We start from the raw sequence: 5,841 nt of genomic DNA, 5'->3' as shown, positions 1-5,841 counted from the left end.
TGCATTGTGATTGGCCGAACACCGCACGCACTCGTCGGAAATGTAACGCCCCTTACCATAACTTTCAAAATAAGTGTTAATGTTATTAGTTTTACCATCAGTTCAAGCCCGAAAGGGGAACAGACACAGTAATGATGCAGTACACATGCCGCGGTTAAGACAGCTGACTCCACTGTGACTCACACACACGCGCGCGCGTGCGCACACACACACACACACGATGCGCAAAACTCCGCATTTGAACAGTCAATAGCAAATACTTAAACTAGTAACAAAACATACTTACAGTAGCTGATTCAGAAGCGCCAGATTGTCATAGCAAAGTCAGAATTACCTCCTCTCCTAGGTTCACGAAACGGTCGTCCATAAAATGCATTGCTGTTCTGTTGTAAGTAATCTTAAAGATTCCTAAATGCATCTACTTCCGGAAGGCCAAATAAAGTGCTTTTGCTTTCGCCTAGAAACACACAGCGTCTCCCTGACATGGCTGCTTCAACACTAACTGCGGTTACTGAAACCACGCCTTCTTTCTTTGCGTGCACATTTGGGCGCATTATGCAAATATTCCCACATAGTGACCTAGATATGTGGGGGCGTGTTAGAACGAGCCGTTTTAGGGGGGTGTGGCAGAGTCTTAACTTTGATAAAGAATATCTCTTTGGTTTTGAGACTTTAGTCTTTGCAACTTCAGGGATCTTATCTATGCACAATCAGCTTGTAACACTCCAAAGAGAAAGGAAAACTTGAAATCGCATCATATGACCCCTTTGATGGTGAAAACTGAAACTGGCGTCTAAAGGTTAATGAATATAGCTCTGCGTCATTTACTAACGGCAGGTATTTTTTAATTAGATACTAAGTCTTTGCACATCTCTCGGTTAATAAGTTAAGCACATATAATGAGCTTTGAGCAGTTTATTTCTCATTTTCAAAATGTTTTACTTAGCAGTTTAATTAAATGTTGTTTACAATTCTGGTTTGTGCTCGTGCCTTACAGCGTTTGTGAAGAGCTCATCACATGTTTGAGAAGCAGTGAGAACAATCTATGTTTATTTGAATAAACCTCCGTGTTAATGAACGCTCAGCTGGTGTGTGTGTGTGTGTGTGTGTGTGAGAGGTGATGATTATGTTGCTGAAGAAGAGGGTGTTTTTAATGAGGAAGAGGCGAGACCCACACACTCTTTGACCTTTCACTGTTTAATAAAGCACTTTAATTGGTCGGTGTGTGCATTGTGTGTGTAGCAGTTCCTCATTTTTGTCTGTTATTGAATAATTCAGTAGCAGACATTGTATTTCTAACACCAGGGATGATATATGTCTGCACTAGTGAAAGTTCTCAACTCTAAAGGTTAATAAGAATAATATTGCGGTATGTGTGCATGAGATATAATAATATATTAAGAATAAGAGAACAATGTGACATGTAAACAATTTAATGAGTCCGTTTGACTAATGATTACATTTAAATTAGTGTTAGACAAATGTATTCATATATAAATTAATATTTATTATAATACTGTTTTGCGATATTCACATTTTAATAATTAATATATTTGACACATATATACACTGTGTGTGTACATATGTGCACACACTTGTAAATAAACATTTTTCATTTATCTGCAATTTAGATTAAAACATTTTAAAATCATTACTGTTTTCAATTATATTAAAACTTGTATGTTACACAATTTAGTTTTTAATGTTAATTTTATTACAATCTATTGTTTCTTACTATTTATTATCAAATTATTTATATTAAATAATAAATGTAAATAATGTTATTAATAAAAATAGTACATTAATAAAAGTAACATAATACATTTATTGTATTTCATCACAGTTCGGAATTTAATATTAAAAATATAGTATTAAATGTGTGTATATGTAGTTACAAAAATGTAGTTAATTTGTTTTTACAGTTTTTTTCTGTTTGATATAATGCATTTTGCTGCATAATTCATTATTTGAAATTACAAGTAATATTCTTTTAATTTTATATATGTATGCATGTCTTATTTTTTTAGTAAACGTTTTTATTTTAAACATTATTTAATTTTACTGCAATTCGTAATTTAGTAATATTATTAATATTTTTATGCATATCTTACATCTCATATTTTTGTAATACACTTTATATATTTTAATACACATATATTTGAATGTACTGACATCTGTAGTATGCATTGTGATTTTCAGCTGTGCCTCTGCCGCCCCCTGCTGGTGGCGTAGTAATGATGCAGTTGAGCGTTCCTCCCAGCCAGCAGCCAAGAGCCCCGTCCCCGCCACACTGGAAACCCAACCGCTACTACAAACCCAGCGAGCTGCCGCCGCAGAACACCACACAGGTACAAGCACCTGCGTCACGTCCCATGTGACCTCATTCTCACATGACGCAACAATCATAAGCGTTCTCTCTCGCTTTCTAGAATAATCCACAGCAGCTGCTAAGCCCCTCCCCCTCTCCGGCTCAATCGCCTGCTCCTGCCCATCTGGCCAATATGAAGGGGCCTCGTCCTGGCCACGCCCCTTTTCCCATCATGCCTCAGTTTTCCCGCCCGTATGCTCCATGCCAAGGTGAGTCGATCGGAGTGCATCTAAATGTTTATTTTTTTTGGTATTTTTGGCATATTTCTGTTATAATTTTTTACATCTCGTATATTTTTGGTATTTCTGGTATATTTAAGGTACTTTTAATGTTTTGGTACAGTTTGCATATTTTTGGTATACATTTGGTATATTTCTGGTATTTTTATTATGTTTTGGTACATCATGCATTTTGTTTATTTTTCAGTATATATATGGTATAGTTTTGGTATAACTTGTAGATTTTTGGGATATATTTGGTATGTTTTTGTATATTGTAAAATTGTATATTTTGTATATTTTGGTAATTTCCAGTATATTTTTGGTATTTTGTTTAAAAAATTGTACATCCTGTATTTTTTGTTATATATTTGGTATATTTTTTTAATATATATATTTGGTATCCATTTTGGTATTTTTGTATTTTTGGTGTTGGTGTCTCCACAGGTGATGGCAGGTATCCTCCTCTGATTGGGCAGCCCCTCCAGTATAACCCCCCCATCAGACCCCCACTAATGCACGGCTCTCATGTGGTCAACCACCATCATCATCATCTTCATCACCACCAGGTTGAACACACACACACACACACTGTATTCACACTCAAGCTCAGGTGATCTAACGGCATTAATGCACATCTAGCATCATCTTCATCGCCATTGTCATGTTAAACACGGAACTTTCTCGTTCTTCATGCACATGGGCTTACGTTCAGCTCTGTTGTCGTGTCTCAGGGTCCTGTGGGTGTCCGGCACGGCATGCGCAGTCGAAGACCCGCAAAGAAATCACTGTCTACTGACATGAGTACGGGAGAAACGGGTATGAAAATCTGAATTATGACCATACAGTTAAATAAAGATTGAGTTTGATGCCTAAAAGACCACGTTTACAACTCATTTAAAATATAAATTAGTCTGTTTTTGAAGTGTTTTCACTTTGAGGACATTCCTAAAATGATTTCAACAGAAACGTAAACACATTGGGTTTTATATTGAATATTTAAAACATATCCAAAATGATGTTGTGGGGTTTTTGTTAATTAAATTTAGTTTGAGAGTGTTATGAAAGATGTTTTAAGAGCATCTTTGATTTAAGCATGTAAACATGTATGTGCTGCGTATTGTTATATTGCCTTTATAAAATTGAAATATATTTTAATATGGTGCAAATGTATGGAAAGTATTATGGGAAAAAAATCACACTTTTCTGTAAACCCATATAATAAACTAATGTTAATTTAACGCGTGTGTGTGTGTGTGTGTGTGTGTGTGTGTGTGTGTTTTATTAACTTTTTCCTAAAACTGTTTTTAAATTGAACATTTTTAAGTTTTCTGTTACTCTAATAGTATATTATGCATTATAATTAAGTGAAGTATATGCAGTTAAAATGGAATTAAACCATATTTACATTTGAATAATGGCATTAATAAAAAAGATATAAATATCAAAAATAAGATATAAATATTAAAATATATATTTTATTTATTTATTTGTTTATTTATTGGAGCTCATCCTATGTGTGTACACTAATGAATAAATACAGAAATATTGAGATAGATTAAATGTTGTCATATTATATAAGTTCTATATTTAAAATTTATATAAATATAGATAAAAACATTTGGTATTACAACACTGGTATTAAAATTGCAATGTAATGCAAATATAATGTGGGGAAATTATTTAAATTAAAACTGGTAATAAAATGTACTTGAAATAATGGCATTTATAATAATAATAATAATACTAAAAAAGTAAAAATACTGAACATTTTTATAGTTAATCGAAATAAGTGCATGTATCACTATGACTTTTGTTAAACATGATCAGTTTTTCCCTAAAGTGTTTTTGTGTGTCCAGACACCGGCCGTGTTTTGGAGGTGACGGACCTTCCGGCTGGCATCAGTCGAGTGGAAGCGGACTCTTTACTGGCAGAACTGAGCAAAGTTGGCGCGCTCATAAAATGGCTGCCTAAACCTCCGTCCCCCAGCCAATCAGAGGGAGCGGACGCTACAAACTCTGACCCTCCCAAACTGCCCCCTCATGACCTGGCGTCCACATACACCATCCTGGCCTTGTTCCCGTCGAAATACATGGCGCAGAACGCGCTTCAGAAACTCAGCTGCTTCATCACCAAATTCAAACTGAGAACTAGCAAGGAACATAACGAACAGCACACGCTCGCCAAATCCAGCTCTCAGTGAGGCCACGCCCCTTCCTCTCTCTCTCCACCAATCACCACCATTGCCTCTGGCTCACTTCCTGCCATTTCAGTCACATCTGCCTGGTTTTGTTTGTTTAGTTTGTTGGTTTTTGCACCACTATGGCTTGATCAGAACAGGTTTCTTTCGAATGGGGTTTTCACGCTAGTTTGTTTAAAAAAATTCTAATGTTGTAGTTAAATTGTTCTTTCACGGTTTCAGACACGTTATCTAGCTTTATTTACACAAAACCAAAACGAATTCAAATGAGATATGTTTGGCTTGTTTTTCTGTTCATCTTGAATAGATCAGGATCGCAAAACTGAAACCGGAGCATGTTGTTTGGGGTTTTTTACCGCAAATGTCACATCATACGAAACAAAGCGCTTTTTTTTTTCTTAAACAAATGGAAATAAACAACCAAACATGCTACAACTGACCCATAAACATGAAGACGGGACACAAGGGAACACTTTTCGACCTGTGCCTTTGAGCAGGGATGCACTGTTTACGCCGAACAACGACGAAGCCAGAAAAACAACGTCCAAAAATTTGTAATTTATACTGTAGCCGAATCCAAATAAGCAAGTCTTTTTTTTTGTTTTTTTCGTCCGAGTGTTTTGGCTCTCCAGTATGTGGACTGAGTGTTTTTGAATTTTTAACTTAATTTAAACGTTGATGAAAAACGGCACAGAACGGAAGGTTTTATCGCTTTCTTTCTCATTTCCTGTCTTTGGGACGATGGACAACAGTCCATTTATGGGTTTTTAGAATTCTTATCTCATTAAAAGTCACTGGAATAAAAGTTTGCACTCTCTCTCACGTCTTTTCCCCCTTTTTCTCTCTCTTGTGTTTTTTTCCCCTCATTTTATTTTCGTTGCGAGATGTGTGGACTATGAAAGGCTGTAAAATGTTTGCTGAAGTTGTTTTTATCTCAGTTTGAAACCAATAAATGTTTACACAACGGTTTTCCCACCTCTTTAACATTCGTATTGACTACGATCATCAAAAAAATACATATTACAAATATATATTTGATCATTTTACATTTTAC

At 35.4% G+C, this 5,841-nt stretch overlaps 1 pseudogene; it reads left to right on the top strand.

Moving 5' to 3' along the window:
* Nucleotides 1–5,762, top strand: part of LOC107687880 (R3H domain-containing protein 1-like) — a 44,584-nt pseudogene extending 38,822 nt beyond the window's left edge.
* The last annotated feature ends 79 nt before the right edge of the window (nt 5,763–5,841 follow it).

The sequence above is a fragment of the Sinocyclocheilus anshuiensis genome, unplaced genomic scaffold (assembly GCF_001515605.1).
Source record: "Sinocyclocheilus anshuiensis isolate Anshui unplaced genomic scaffold, SAMN03320099.WGS_v1.1 scaffold273, whole genome shotgun sequence".
Lineage (NCBI taxonomy): Eukaryota > Metazoa > Chordata > Actinopteri > Cypriniformes > Cyprinidae > Sinocyclocheilus > Sinocyclocheilus anshuiensis.
The sequence above is the reverse complement of the archived record's forward strand: the minus strand, read 5'-3'. Positions and strand labels throughout refer to the sequence as shown.